This window comes from Budorcas taxicolor, chromosome 11 (assembly GCF_023091745.1).
Source record: "Budorcas taxicolor isolate Tak-1 chromosome 11, Takin1.1, whole genome shotgun sequence".
Taxonomy (NCBI): Eukaryota; Metazoa; Chordata; class Mammalia; order Artiodactyla; family Bovidae; genus Budorcas; species Budorcas taxicolor.
This window is the reverse complement of record NC_068920.1, coordinates 112,115,215-112,132,857: the sequence shown is the minus strand read 5'-3', so window position 1 is coordinate 112,132,857 and position 17,643 is coordinate 112,115,215.

Below are 17,643 nucleotides of genomic sequence, written 5' to 3'. Positions count from 1 at the left end.
TGTTCCCATCTCTCTCAGAATTTTCCACAGTTTATTGTGATCCACTCAGTCAAAGGCTTTGGTGCAGTCAATAAAGCTTAGGAATTTTCATTGTTCTTAAAATCTCCTGGGCTCTGCCTATTCATCTCTCCCCTCCCATACCTTAGCAATCACTAATCTCTTTGTTTTTTACATATTTTTGCCTCTTCCAGAATATCCTTTGGTTGCAATCAGTATGCAGCCTTTTCAGATTGCTATTTCTTTCACATAGTAATATACATTAAAGGTTTCTTCTTATATTTTCATGTCTTGGTAGTCCTTTTTTTTTTTTTTTATCCATAATACTACTATTCCTTTCTCTAGGTGCCCTACAGTTTGTTGTTTTTGTTGTTGTTGCTATTGTTTGTTTGTTTGTTTTTAATTCATTCTCTTACTAAAGGACATCTTTGTTACTTCCAAGTTTTGGAAAATGTTTTGGGGATTTTCAGAAGATAATTTTCTGAAACATCAAAAATAATTTATGAAATACAAGTTTAAGACTATTACCAAAATGTGGGATGTGTGGTGTTTGAAGTGCCCTAATAAGTCCAACAAACAAGAGTTCATTCTTGAAGTTTCAAAAATTTGATTTAGTTGTTTTATATTCAGAAAGAATCAAAAGGTAAAAGAGAATCAAAATGTAAAATCAAAAGAGATCTTTTATTTACTGGAAAAATTTCAATTGGTGTGTTGAACCTGAATGCTTAAAAGTAGCATACAGTTAGTTTTGGAATTCTGTTATTAGGCATTCTCTCTTACCTGACCTAAAGAATTTTGAATGCTTTCATGCTTTCATATTCCTGGTATGAAATTCCAGGATCTAACTCACTTGCTTTTTTTTTTTTTAATGTTCTCTTTTAGAGTTCTGCCAGATAACATAGACTAATCTGAAATTCTGCATAAAGCAATGCTAAAAAATGATGGCATATTCCCTCAATATCAAGCTTCTTGCTTAGCACAATTATATCTTTCCCCCATAACAAAGTTCACACTCATATAGTTAATGGTCAACATATAAAAAGTAGAAGGAAAGGGGAAGATAGACTGGTGTCTATGAGCAACATTAGCATTTGTCCCAAGAACTTTTTAGGTCAGTATTTTCATAGTGGGCAGTGATGAAGAATTTATGACTGGGAATCAAACTGACTGAAGTTTGAATGTAGGCTGAGACAAGCACTGAATGACTCTAAATGTTAGTTAATGCACTCATGCTAAAAGTAGAATGGATCTCATAGATTTATGATAAAAATTGTCATATGAAATATACAAAATGATTATCAGATTTTATGGCACAAAGCAAAGTTTGCAATATGTTATAGATCATTATGACTATAACTTTATTAATTCTAATGTTGGCATATGTATACACAATTGTTTTTCTATGTAGTACTAAAGCAACATCATTTATAATGTATCTATGTGCTTGTGTGTGTGCTCATTTGTATTCAACTCTTTGCAACCTCATAGATTGTAGTCCACCAGGCTCCTCTGTCCATGGAATTTTCCAGGAAAGAATACTGGGATGGATTGCCATTTCATACTTCAGGGGATCTTCTAAAACCAGGGATCAAACCTTCGTTGACAGGCACATTCTTTACCACTAGAGCCACCTGGGAAGTCCCATGCATTTATACAAAATAAAAACTTAAAAAGGATTTTTCATCTGTGGCTTCCATCCTTTTATTTATTTACCATTCCATTTTGCTTGCACAATGTTTTGGATCAGATATTGGCCTCTCACTCACCTGAATTGATGCATACAATTTTTACACCTCATTCCTTCTGTTTTCTGTTAATGAAGCATTAAAATGCATCAGTGCTGTGTATCCCATGTGACATATGCATGCTAAGTCACTTCAATCATATCCGACTCTGCAACCCTGTAGACTATAGCCCACCAAGCTCCTCTGTCTATGGGATTTCTCAGGCAAGAATACTGGAGTGGGTTGCCATTTCCTCCTCCAGGGAATCTGCCTGACCCAGGGTTCAAAACCATGTTTCTTTACGATTCTTGCATTGGCAGGTGGGTTCTTTACCACTAGAGCCCCCTGGAGAGTATTTACACATAAATCCTGACAGTTAACAGATGAGTTACCATTGTTCATGAATTTTTCTCACAGTTAATATTAACTTATCAGAAGAAGCAAAAATTGAAAATAATTAACCAGTTGACTTGCATATATAACAATTCGGTAACCACAATTACTATGTTTAAATTGAAAAAGGCATAACAATATTTTAAAACAATATATAGACACTTCTATTAAGAAAATCACTGAGCTCCACTGAACGTAGTAACAGAAGACTTGATATGAATAGCAAACCATATCTTATTCTGAGATAAGGAGCTCTGATAGAATTAACAGCATTAAATCTTTCCAAATTAATCAACAAAATACATTCCAAACAGTATTTCAACTGGTCATTATTCTTACCTCAATTTTTCTGAATGTTGTTCCTGAGCAATAGAGTTAATATTAAAGTACACAAGAAAAGATAAAAAGTACATTTCCTTACATATGTAAATCAATAACATAAGGATTTATCATTTATGTGCTCTTACAAAAATGATATCATTTCATGACAAAGGGACAAAGTGACTTCCTTATAGTCAAAGTTATGGTTTTTCCAGTAGTCGTGTATGGATATGAGAGTCAGACCATAAAGAAGTCTGAGCACTGAAGGATGGGTGCTTTCAAACTGTGGTGCTGAAGAAAACTCTTGAAAGTCCCTTGGACAGCAATAAGATTGACCCAGTCAATCTTAAAGGAAATCAACCCTGAATATTCATTGGAAGCACTGATGTTGAAGCTGAATCTTCAATATTTTGATCACTTGATGAGAAGATTGGAAAAAGTCTTGATGCTGGGAAAGACTGAAGGCAAAAGGAGAAGAGGGTGACAGAAGATGAAATGATTAGAAAGCATCACTGACTCAGTGGACATGAATTTGAGCAAACTCCAGGAGATAGTGAAGAATAGGATAGCCTGAAGTGCTGTAGCCCATAGGGTCACATAGAGTTGGACATGACTAACTGACTAAACAACAATAATAACATAAAAATGAACATTAATAATTTTGGTGGCTCAGATGGTTAAGAATCTGTCTGTAATGTAGAAGACCCAGGTTCAATCCCTGGGTCAGGAAGATCCTCTGGAGAAGGGAATGGCAACCCATTCTGGTATTCTTGCCTGGAGAATTCCATGGGCAAAGGAGTCTTGAGGGCTACAGTCAAGGGATTGCAAAGACTTGGACATGATAGTAAAGTAATGCTCAAAATTCTCAAAGCCAGGCTTCAGTAATACATGAACTGTGAACTTCCTGATGTTCAAGCTGGTTTTAGAAAAGGCAGAGGAACCAGAGATCAAATTGCCAACATTCGCTGGATCATGGAAAAAGCAAGAGAGTTCAAAAAAAAAAAAAAAAAATCTGTTTCTGCTTTACTGACTATGCCAAAGCCTTTGACTGTGTGGATTACAATAAACTGTGGAAAATTCTGAAGGAGATGGCAATACCAGACCACCTGACCTGCCTCTTGAGAGACCCTATGCATGTCAGGAAGCAACAGTTAGAAATGGACATTGAACAACAGACTGGTTCCAAATAGGAAAAGGAGTACGTCAAGGCTGTATATTGTCACCCTGCTTGTTTAACTTCTATGCAGAGTACATCATGAGAAACGCTGGGCTGGAGGAAGCACAAGCTGGAATCAAGATTGCCAGGAGAGATGTCAATAACTCCAGATATGCATATGACACCACCCTTATGGCAGAAAGTGAAGAGGAACTAAAAAGCCTCTTGATGAAAGTGAAAGAGGAGAGTAAAAAGGTTGGCATACAACTCAATGTTCAGAAAACAAAAATCATGGCACCTGGTTCCATCACTTCATGAAAAACAGATGGGGAAACAGTGGAACTAGTGTCAGACTTTATTTTTTTTGGACTCCAAAACCACTGCAGATAGTGACTTCAGCCATGAAATTAAAAGATGCTTACTCCTTGGAAGGAAAGTTATGACCAACCTAGATAGCATGTTGAAAAGCAAAGACATTACTTTGCCAACAAAGGTCCATCTATTCAAGGCTATGGTTTTTCCTGTGGTCATGTATGGATGTGAGAGCTGGACTGTGAAGAAAGATGAGCGCCAAAGAATTGATGCTTTTGAACGGTGGTATTGGAGAAGACTCTTGAGAGTCTCTTGGACTGCAAGGATATCTAACCAGTCCATTCTAAAAATTAAAAAAATAAATAAATAAAATAAAATAAAAGAGATCAGCCCTGGGTGTACTTTGGAAGGAATGATGCTAAAGCTGAAACTCCAGTACTTTGGCCACCTCATGCAAAGAGTTGACTCATTGGAAAAGACTCTGATGCTGGGAGGGAATGGGGGCAGGAGGCAAAGGGGACGACCGAGGATGAGATGGCTGGATGGCATCACCAACTCAAGGGACGTAAGTTTGAGTGAACTCCGGAAGTTGGTGATGGACAGGGAGGCCTGGCGTCCTGCAATTCATGGGGTTGCAATGAGTTGAACACGGCTGAGTAACTGAACTGAACTGAACTGAACTGGACATGATAAGCAACTTTCACTTTCTCTTAATCAATAAAAATTAGTATAAATGTTTGAGTACTCAAATCAAATACATATGTGAATTTAATAAACAGAATATACAGAAATTTCAGTCACTGGAAATGTTTCAAACTTGTAAAAATATCAATTGTTGGTAGAAGTTTGGTAAGTGGAAACTATACTCTATTACATATTAATTGATGATATATATTTTAACATAATTCAATATAATATATGTACACTGTTTATAAAACCATATGAATCTACCTTATTCATTAATACAAGATTGATGTTCTTCTAAATTTGTAATTAAATTTCTAAATTAAATTTCTAAATTTATGCTTTTTGCATTTTAGAAAAAGTAGAAGTATATTTAAAAACAATAACATTGGTGAATTTTTTCTGTATGCATCATAAATTTGGAATCTTTGAAGAAAGTGATTAATAAAACTGACAACTTGTTTATTTAAATTTTCAGTTTGGAAACATGTCTTAAAGAACATAGACTAACAAATAAAAGCTTTTTGATATAACATTTTTTTGCAATATTAATATAATGAATTAGCATCTTTAATATAAGAAGAGGATGCAAAAATTACTAAGAAATTTAAGCCAAAAATAAGTTGGGGGAAAACTTTGATCTAAGCATTTCATATGTCAACTTTAAAAAAAAAATCTTCACTTATTATCAGGGGAATTTTAATAAAAACAAATATTTCTGAGTTAGAATATTTATTCTTCATTTGATTTTAGCCAAAATGCTGAGAAGGAATTAGAATATTTATTCTTTATCTAAAATGAGAAATATTCAAATAAAACAGGGAAATAAGAGAAGAGTTCAACAACAATGCAAATAGCCCATTGTATGAAAAATCAACATCTTAATGAAAATCTTCTAAGCTGTGTCTTATGTGTGTGTGTGTGTCTGTGTGTGAATTTACAGAAAGAGAGAAATATATGATAATCTCTACACTGCTATTTTTTTTCAACTTATCCCTGTCAATATACTTTAGGTAGAAATGAATTATAACTGCAGAGAGTTCCTTTAAATTCACATTTAAATATATATATAAAGCTTTATTTTACTTTGTTCTAATCTAGTGAAACTCCTCATGCATGCTTCTCTACATTTGATTAATTAACACTGCAAGATACATCCTTAGAAATGGTTACATCAAAATATATGAATGTCTAAAATTATGGTATAAACTGCTTTTACGAAGGGCTCGCTGACTGAGTTTACGTATAAATTTATATCTCCTTTCAAAATGCTGACAATGGTGGTAGTGATCTTTATAATTATTGATCTGGTATAAAAGGACTTGGACAATTTCTAAAGGAAAGGGAGGAAAACAACCCGAGGAGGATGACATTCAGGAAACAATCAATAATAATTAGCAACATGTCTTTATTCCATTTTTTAATTTAGCATTCACCTTCCTGAACATTTCCCATTACCTATAAGAGACAGTGATAATAAATGGACCATACCTGGTTACAGTTTTTCCCTTCTTTCAGCTAAATTCTTTACTCTGCTTTTATGCTAAGTTACTTCAGTTGTGTCTGACTTCAGTCATGTCTGACTCTTTGCTAGCAGAAGGACTGTTCCTGCTCCAAAGGAATCTCACATGGAGAAAAGTGACTTCAGTGTTTCAAAGTAAGTTGGAGAGTTGCATAAAATAAAACTCTATAGTTTGCCTTGTGCAGCTTATTAATTGTAGGACTGGCAAAACACCAACGCTGAGGAATGGTAACTGGTAATGATAATTGGGATTGAGAATAACTTTCAGATGTTATTCATTTCAACTACCATGATTAAATTCCTATTTTAGTAGTTGAACTTGAAGGCTTCTTTTGTCAACTCTATTGTTGGGTTATCCCTGTGGTCACTGAGATAAACATATAACCCTCATTGGTGTTCATCTCCAAATGTTTTAGAGAGAAAACAAAGTTTATTTTGACTACCTTTCTGGGTACAGAGCACTGCTGATGCAGATGTTACCACCAAATTATTAGACTTCAGTTTATAACTATAAGCAATGAACAAAAGTAATTAACATGTATTCAGCATTGCACTGTGAAAAAATTATCTTTCTAAAGAATTCTTGAATGTTGCTTTGAAGTTTGATCAGGAAAAGCAAACTGTTTGGGGTATTTCACAGGTCTAGTATAATTTCTTATTTTCTTCATATCTGTTAACATGATTAATCATATCTAGATTGAAGAGGTTGTTAACATCTTCCTGTTTCTCTCCCTCTCATCAAAATTTGAAGCAGCCAGTTGCCAATCTGTCTTTTATCCTCCCAAGATATAATATATCCTCAAACAAGGCATTTTCTTCAAAGATTTATCATCTACATAAAACTAAACAACTAAAACTGAAGTAGAGCTATAAAAGAGTATATTATTCAAATTTTTGCATTTAATGCTCAGGCTTCCCTGATAGATCAGTTGGTAAAGAATCTACCTGCAATGCAGGAAACGCCGGTTCAATTCCTGGGTTGGGATGATCCCCTGGAAAAGAGATAGGCTAACCACTCCAGTATTCTTGGGCTTCCCTTTTGGCTCAGCTGGTAAAAAAATCTGCCCACAATGAGGGAGACCTGGGTTCAGTCCCTGGGTTGGGAAGATCCCCTGGAGAAGGGAAAGATTATCCACTCCAGTATCCTGGCCTGAAGAATTCTGGGTCGCAAAGAGTTGGATAAGACTGAGCGACTTTCACTTCACTCACTTCACTTCACTACAAATAATTTAACAAAGACTCTATGCTATAATACAATATACATTATTCTTTTTTTAATATAAATTTATTTATTTAATTGGAGGTTAATTACTTTACAATATTTTATTGGTTTTGCCATACATCAACATGAATCCACCACAGGTATACACGTGTTCCCCATCCTGAAGCCCGTCTGTCCTCGCTCCCCGTACCATCCCTCTGGGTCATCTCAGTGCACCAGCCCCAAGCATCCAGTATCATGCATCGAACCTGGACTTTCCAATATTATTTTTAATATTATGAATATATTTGGTTCGAATATTTTGTTTTTAAATATATATAGCTATGACAGTCCATTGATATTCATATTTGCTATTATTTATTATTTATAACAGTAATAATAATTTACTTTATATTAAATTATTCTATTTAATTTAAGAATTATTAATTACTGTAGCATTTTATTTGTATGAAAACATATATATCTTTTAAATTTAACTTTTATTTATATTGGATTCTAATTAATTTAAATATCTTAATATAAATGACACAAATCACAAACATATGACAAAAATAAGGTTTTCTACTCTTGTATTTAGAATGCTTACTTTATTTGAAAATGAACACTCAAATATTATCACTTTCAACATGTACAACCATGGCTGATTCATGTCAATGTATGGCAAAAATGACTATTGTATTGTAAAGTAATTAACCTCCAATTAAAATAAATAAATAAATGTTAAAAAGACAGTCTTATTGCTATTAATGATTATATTATAATAACTAGATATGATCATACCTTTGTGTGTATTACATTTTGCTCATAAAGATCCATAGAGTCAGTGAAAAGTAGAAGTGTTGATCACTCAGCCATGTTTGGCTCTTTGTGACCATGGACTGTAGCCCACCAGGCTGCATGGAATTCTTCAGGCAACAATACTGGACTTGGTAGCAATTCCCTTCTCCAGGAGATTTTCCTGACCTAGGGATCAAACTCAGGTCTCCCTCACTGCAGGCAGACTCTTAACTATTTGAACCACCAGGGAGCCCCACGATCATCCCTAGCCTATCCCATAAACTTTGTTCAGACACATGATTAGTAATGTCAGAAGTGACAGAAATTAGATCTTTAATGAGCTAAAGTCAAAGAAAAGGATTACTCAAAAATGTGAGGCCAATATCTAAAGTTTCTTTAAACATACACTGCTTCAGAAAATAGTCTTACCTACACAAACTTTTCAGGACCCAGAATATCATTTATTAATGAAGAAATTCACAGTGAAAGACATATTTCCCACCAGGCATATATTATTCTATTTTGTCAAACATATTTGGCAATAAATTTGCATCAACATCTATGAGAACTAATTGGAATATTTTTAAATTAGTGTATCTCATTGTAGCTTTCGTTTGCATTTCTCTAATAATTAGTGATATTTAACATATTTTCATGTGCCTCTTGGCCATCTGTATGTCATTTTTTCAAGAACTGTCTATTTAGGTCTTCTGCCCCTTTGTTGATTGGGTTGTTTGCTTTGATACTAAGTGTCTTCAGTTGTTTGTAAATTTTGTAAGATAATCCCTTGTCCATCACATCATTTGCAAATATTTTCTCCCACTGTGTGAATTGTCTTCTCATTTTGTTTTTCTCCTTGCTGTGCAAAAGCTTTTGAGTTTAAATAGGTCCCATTTGCTTATTTCTGTTCTTCTTTGCATTATTCTGGGATACAGATATAATAAGATATTACATTACACCAGTCAGAATGGCTATTATCAAAATATTCATAAACAATAAATACTAGAGACAGCGTGGAGTGAAGGGAGCCTTCCTACATTCTTGGTGGGAATGTAAATTGGTCCAGCCATTATGGATAACACTATGGAGGTTTTTTAAAAAACTAAAAATCAAACTACAATATGACACTCTAATCTCATTCCTGGATGTATATCTGGAGGAAAGGATGATCTGAAAGGATGATCTGAAAGTATACACCCACACCAATGTTCATTGTAACACTGTTTACAACAGCCAGGACATGAAAGCAACCTAAATGTCTATCAACATGATAGACATTTATATATAGAGAGACATATATATATATATATGTATATGTGTGTGTGTATATATATATATATAAAATGGACTATTACCCAGCCATTATAAAGAACGAAATAATACCTTTTGCAGTAACATGGATAGACCTAGAGACCTAAGACCTGTGACCTTACTTGTCATATTGAGGGAAGTAAGTCAGACAGAAATAAGAAATATCATTTAACATCCCTTATGTGTGCAATCCAAAAATAAATATTACTAATGAACTTACTTACAAAACAGATAAAGACTCACAGACTTAGAGAATGAACTTAAGGTTTTCAGTGGGAGGGATGTAGGAGGAGATAGTTAGGGAGTTTGGGATGGACATGTACACACCACTATATTTACAATGGATAACCAATAAGGATCTACTGTATAGTACATGGAACTCTGTTCAGTGTCATATGACAACCTGGATGGGAGGGTATTTTAGGGGGGAATGTGTTATGTGTGTGTGCGTGTGTATATATATACATACATACATATATATATATGTATGTATATGTGTGGTTGAGCTCAACTATATATGTTGAAAGGGTGTGTGTGTGTGTATATACATACATATATATATATATATATATGTATATATATATATGATTGAGCCCCTTTGCTGTTCACTTGATACTATCACAACATTGTTTATCAGTTATGCCACAGTACAAAAAATGTTTAAAAAAAATAAAAAGCACAAAGCAGTGGTCAGCCTTTAGGGCTCAACTTCTTATAAAAATATATTTGTGTATGTTGATTGCAATTTTGCCTGTTAAATACATTTTCTATCATAAAATAAAAATAATTAAGAACACAAATTAGTCCTATATAATTATCCATAATACTTTAGTAAATCTTACTTGATTTCAGTAATTTTAATAAAACTATTTTGCTGTCTTAATAAATTTGAATACCTAACCACCTTCAAGAATTAATAAGAAGGGTTACCAAATTATAGTTGCAGAAATTATTTTAATTTCCACAGTGTAAATTCTGGATGTATTAGAATGCTGAGAATCCTGATGTCAGGTCAATTCATGAGCGATTCTTGTTTAACATCTACTTTTCTACTTAGATTTCGCTTCCTCTAAGTAGCAGGGTTAAGAGAGGTGGAAGTAGCTAGCAGACAAAGGATGGGACACATCTGGATCATTTGTAAACAAAAACAAAGTAGAAAGCATTTTGTGCCATAGTTTGCTTCCTTCAGAAGGGCAGTAACTATTATTTAAACTCCCACCTCGTACGTCTTTAAAAACGAATCTAGTACTTTATCTAATATGGCTATTTATGTGATAACTCAGTCTGATGTTGGCAAGTTATTTAACCCATTCAAGCTACTATTGCTATAGCATGATATTCATGCTATATCATTTTTGAAATGTAGGTGATAAATTTAACTTATTTCATAGAGTTGTTGTGAGAATTAAACTTATCATGATAAAATCTGAGAAAACTTTTGACTTTTTAAGATCTCATTATATTTGCATAATAATTTGTTATTATAATTAATAAAAAATTCTGACATTGAAAGAGCTGTTTTTAGTTGTCAGTTTATCAATTTGATTTAAAATTTCACCAGATTTCAAGGTAAGTAGATTATAAATGTGGTAGGGAGAATGATGGTTCTCAAAGGATGTCCATATTCTAACCCCAGGAGCCTGTGTATGTGTTATTCACACGGAAAGGCTAACTTTGCAGATGTGATTAAGGTTAAGGACCTTGAGACAGGAAAAAGCAAAGAAGCTTTCCTATCCATAGTCAGAGAAAGAAGTTCAACAACAGAAACAGGATCATAGAGATAGCACTGTTAGAAGATCTCATCTTATTGTTGGACTTCCATGGTGATTCAGACAGTTAAGTGTTGGTCTACAATGAGGGTGATGCCTTTAAAGGTGGACCAAAGACCACAAACCAAGGAATTCAGGTGCCCCTAGAGTCTAGAAAAACCAAGCAGGTAGATCTTCTAGAGCCTCCAGAAGAGAACACAGCCTTGATAATACCTTAATTTTAGCCCAGAGAGACCTGTGTCACATTTCTAACCTACATAATTACAAGATAAGCAATCTATATTAAGTAATTAAGTTCACAATCATTTTTGACAGCACCAATAGAAAATGATTACAATAAGAAAGAATTGAGTGGATGCTCCTTGAAATCTGTCCCATGGTGTATGTGATTAAGTCATGGTTTATATGGTTTATAGAATTAGGGTTTTTTTTTTGTTGGAATTCTGATAATAAAATATTACATTAGTCAGATTTGATATATATGTATAGATATATATAGGCTCCCCTGTGGCTCACCAGTAAAGAATGCCTGCCAATGCAGTGCAGGAGACGTGGGTTCAGTCTCTAGGTCAACAAGATGCCCCGGAGAAGGAAATGGTAACTCACTGTAGCATTCTTGACTGGAAAAATCTCATAGACAGAAGAGCCTGGTGGGCTAGAGTCCATGAGGTCTCAAAGAGTCAGACATGACTCAGCAACTAAACAAAAACACAACTGCATATATAGTTGATCCTTAAACAATGGGTTTGAACAGAGCAGATGAACTTATGCATGCATTTTTTCCATAAATATATACTCAAACCTTATTTGTGGGTTTTGCATCCACCTACTCAACCAAACTGAGATCAGAATTTTCATCTGTGATCCTCTAAATCGTTTGATATGAAACTCACAGAGTTGGAGGGCTGGCTGCTCTTGGAGTCTTTAGCATCCACAGATTTTGGTATCCACCATGAATTTTAGAACCAATCCCCCAGAAATACCAAGGGACTAACTGTGTGTGTACATACAATGCTGGTATAAAAACATTATAGTGATACTGGAATCAAAGACAAGGCAGGCAAGCATTTTGGAAGATATTTTATCCAGGCAACATATATGCATTTGGTGGATTGGCTTGCTAAGCCAACTGAATCCAATTAATGACAATATTACCTCTAGCAACTAGACTATTTTATCCCCTCACTAACTACTCCCTTTTTAAATAGGGATTGGATAAACACTAAAACTTTCAGGGTTGCCATTTTGGTATGTTACTCACAGATTAAGCGAGTGAAACACTTCAAGTGACCCACAGAGAAGACCCATATTTATCAGTGAATATATTCTTCTTGATGTTCTCAACACATACAAACACAGTATGGTGAAGTTCTGAATAATTCATCAAAATCAATATTCTGTATTTCTAGCTAAGGGCAAGGTTACAAGACAGGTAACAAGGGCAGTCATCAAAGACTGTTTTCATAAATGAAATAAAAAATGATTGTGGAAATATACCTTTGCCAACACACTGAGAATGTTCAGAAGCTGGGTAAACACACCTAGAGTACATGTATTTCAACTACAGGTCAGCCTCTCTTGCAAACATCAAAAGCCAGAGCTACTTGAGGACCACTGTTTCCATAGAAACTATAGATTACTGCAGTTGTCAGCCTTAATTTAGATTGCTTTGAGAACTCAGTGTTACAAAGTTCCATATAAAGTTAAGAATATTTTGAAAGAAAATAAATTTTAGGGTTTTAATATATAAAAAGCTGTTCCATTTCTAGCAGTTTTATAACCTAAGTATCTCTCTTGTCTCTACCAAGTCTATCTATTCTTTATCCAGGACATAATTGAACTAGAAATGAAATGATCTCACTTAATAATCTATCCAGGCTAATGTATTTACACTTCACTTCAGTTCAGTCCCTCAGTCGTGTCTGACTCTTTGCGACCCCACGAATCACAGCACACCAGGCCTCCCTGTCCATCACCAACTCCCAGAGTTCACCCAAACTCATGTAAGTCGGTGATGCCATCCAGCCATCTCATCCTCTGTCGTCCCCTTCTCCTCTTGCCCCCAATCCCTCCCAGTATCAGAGTCTTTTCCAATCAGTCAACTCTTTTCATGAGGTGTCCAAAGTATTGGAGTTTCAGCTTTAGCATCAGTCCTTCCAATGAACACCCATGACTGGTCTCCTTTAGAATGGACTGGTTGGATCTTCTTGCAGTCCAAGGGACTCTCAAGAGTCTTCTCCAACACCACAGTTCAAAAGCATCAATTCTTTGGTGCTCAGCTTTCTTCACAGTCCAACTCTCACATCCATACATGACCACTGGAAAAACCATAGCCTTGACTAGACGGATCTTTGTTGGAAAAGTAATGTCTCTGCTTTTGAATATGCTATCTAGGTTGGTCATAACTTTCCTTCCAAGGAGTAAGCGTCTTTTAATTTCATGGCTGCAATCACCATCTGCAGTGATTTTGGAGCCCAAATAAATAAAGTCTGACACTGTTTCCACTCTTTCCCCATCTATTTCCCATGAAGTGATGGAACCAGATGCCATGATCTTAGTTTTCTGAATGTTGAGCTTTAAGCCAACTTTTTCACACTCCTCTTTCACTTTCATCAAGAGGCTTTTTAGTTCCTCTTCACTTTCTGCCATAAGCATGGTATCATCTGCATGTATGAGCTTATTGATATTTCTCCCAGAAATCTTAATTCCAGCTATTTACGTTTACTCCTCCCTAATTAATAATAGATTTTTAGAAAAACAATAAACAAGCAAAAATACAAAAAATCTCCTACTTTGTGTCATCTAACACTTTCTCATTTTGATAAAAGTAAACAATCATAGCCTTTACTGGCTCATAGTATGCCTTATGAATTACACTTTGGCCCTCTAGTATGTTTATTTCCTTCCTTCTCTAGATTTTTTAAATTTCCTAGGTTATTCATTTCCCTATTTTGACATGCTCTCCTCCAAATGAAAGTTTTGGACATCAGCTGCCTTTGCCTGAAAGGCTCTGGTCCCCTCCCAAACAATTATCTTCTTCACCTTTTCCTTGTTATCTCCTAATCATTATTTGGAATACAGTTTTTGTGTCATTTCCTCAGGAAAATCCACCCCAACTCCTCAAACTAGGCAGAAATATTTTTAAAATTTTCTTCAGCAAATAATGTTTTGTAATTACTTATATGTAGTTTGCAAGGATATCAAACCAGTCAGTCCTAAAGGAAATCAATCCTGAATATTCATTGGTAGGACTGATGCTGAAGCTGATGCCCGAATATATTGGCCACCTAATGCAAAGAGCCAACTCATGGAAAAGACCCTAAAGCAGAGAAAGATTGAAGATGGGAGGAGAAGGGAGTGACAGGGGATGGAATGATTGGATGGCATCACTGACTCAGTGGACATGGGTTTGAGCAAAATCTGGAAGATAGTTAATGACAGGGAAGCCTGGTGTGCTGCAATCTAGGGGGTCACAAAAAGTTGGACATGACTGAGCGACTGAACAACAACATCATTGTGCAATTAATGGTGTATTAAATTTTTATAAAGCTAGCTCTATAAATGCAATTTCTTCTCAGTATACATTTAATTTTTTAAACTTTTTTCATATGCAATTTGATTCAGAAATATTAGAAAATAAACTACATAGAATTCACTATCACACATTATATTTAGAAGAATTTTCCTTCTTTAATAAAGACACTAAGAACCCAACATATAAAGTATAAAATAAAATATGTGTTATATTTAATATGTATTAATAATATCCAAGTTGTTATAGAAAATTCTGGGCTCTCAGAATTAGAAAAAGTTATGGTGATCTTGTCAAGCCATCATACTATCACAGGCATCTCAACTATATCCATGGCAAGTAATCAGCCTAGCCTGGAGAATTCAATCTCACAAGATTTTGCTGGTGACTCTAATGAGATAAATTAATTTTCAAATCTGTCCCTCTACAAGTTCTACTGAATTGTCTTAACTTGGCTGTCTTGGTGCAGACCACAATTTAAATAAATCTGTGAGTACGTAAAATTACAAAAAAGCACATATTCCTCATCTCCCACCCCTATTCTATCCTTTTTTCTCTTGTTTATAAACTCCTTACAATTTCCTAGATGACATTAGTGTTGGAGAACCCACCTGCCACTGCAGGAGACAAGGGACTCAGGTTCAATCTCTGGGTAAGGAATATTCCCCGGACAAGGAAATGACAACTCAGTCCAGTATTCTTGCCTAGAGAATACCATGAAAAGAGAAATCTGGCAGAGGTCCATATGTTAGCCAAGCTATTCTTCCTAAACAGTACAGTTCTGGTCAAAGTTAGGTATATAAGCATCCTGTGTTGAATATAAGGTTCCTTACAGAGCCATATTGATTTGATGTTCAGCTGATATTTTTTTTATGAGATCAGTTTGTTTTTCCCTGGTGGCTCAGACGTCAAGCGTCTGCCCACAATGTGAAAGACCCAGGTTCAATCTCTGGGTCTGGGAGATCCTCTGGAGAAGGAAATGACAACCTACTCCCATACTCTTGCCTGAAAATTCCACGGACTGAGGAGCCTGGTAGGGTACAGTCCATGGGGTCACAAAGAGCCAGACACGCCTGAGCGACTTCACTTTGTACTTTCTAACAGTTTGGTCACCCCCAACCCAAATCTTAAAGTGAAAGCCACTCAGTCATGTTCGACTCTTTGCCACCCCATGAACTATACAGTCCATAGAATTCTCCAGGCCATAATACTGGAGCGGGTAGCCTTTCCCTTCTCCAGGGGATCTTCCCAACACATTGATTGAACCCCGGGATTGAACCCAGGTCTCCTGCATTGCCAGCAGATTCTTTACCAGCTGAGCCACAAGGGAAACTCAAAAATACTGTAGCAGGTAGCCTATCCCTTCTCCAGTGGATCTTCCCAACCCAGGAATCAAACCAGGATCTCCTGAATTGCAGGCAGATTCTTTACAAAGTGAACTATCAGATAAGCCCTATCAGGGAACCCGTGTCTTAGCTGATTGTAATCACATCATAGTGTAGATGCTGCTAATTTGTTGTCAACTAAAATGTTATACATTAAGGTATTTAATCACATTTCTTCGCTTTTGCTTATTTTTAAGTTCTACCTTTGGGGTGTTTTTCCTTCTTCAATTAAAAAAAATGATAAATAAATAAATTTATTTTTAAAACAACTAAGGTAAAATTATACCCTGAAATAGCTCTTTACAGTCATCAATCTCATAGTAGTACTTTTCAAACATATAAGTTCCCATAAATTCAGGAGAGAAATCAATATATATGATCAGTTCAATCTCTTAAAGGGAAAGTGCAAACTAAATTTTCAAAAAATTTCCTAAATGCCTAGAACAGATATCAGTAAAGTGACTACTTTCTGCAATTTTTATATTATTCTCTGGAAATTTTAGGGTTGCAGTTTTTTGTAATTCAATATGTCATTTGCTTTGTAACCTTTGAGTAATATGTATATGAGAGGGTAACAGGCAGGAAGGCCAGGGGTCTCCAAAGGGAGGAAATAGCCTGCAAGTGTCAGACATTTATATCTCTCTTAAGCGGCAGGAGGAAACAAACTAGCGATATTTGTTTTTTCCTTCTTTATATGAATTTAAAAGGATGTTTCTCTTAAAATACTGTGTTGCCATAATGATACCTGGTTTCACCTGAAGTTAACTATTCTCAAACCTAGAGATAACCAATGCCTTTTTCTTATGGAAATGTTTGTCTTAAGCTATGCTAATGTACTTTACATTTACCCCAAAATCTGTCTTCAAGTGGTTCTCCTCTTGGCTCAGAACCTACTTGACAAGCCAGTATGTTATCCTCAGATATTGTTCCCCTTATCTATGTAAATGAAACCATTTATATGCTGATCTACCCTTCTTCAAGATTCAAGTTAATCATTTTATGGCACAGGATGAGCCATTTGGTGCCAAGATTATCCCAAAATGCATCTTATGGGTGAGGGGCCTAGTGCCATTCTGAGTTTTAAGACATTTCTTTCTTTCATTAACAGACTGCTAGTGACTATATAACATCCAGCTGAAGACTAGCAGGGAGGTACTCTTTCTGCCCCCATCTGATGCCTATGTCATAAGCTTTCTCTATTTCCTTTATACTTTAATAAAACTTTATTACACAAAAGCTCTGAGTGATCAAGCCTCGTCTCTGGCCCCGGATTGAATTTTTCTCCTCCAGGGGCGAGAATCCTGGAGTCTTTGTGCAATTCAACAACCTTTCATCTATATCAGCAATAATAATTCCAGGCCACCTATAGAGTCTCAGATATCTGAAACTTCTACCTGTTCAAAGAACCGGAGGAGGGTAGGGGATTGACCAAGATGTTTGTTGGACAAGACATTTATTTTTTTAAATTAAACAGTTTTGATTAAGTTTTTTGTTGTTGTTTTTTTTTTTTTTTTTCATCTTACATATAATGACTGGCT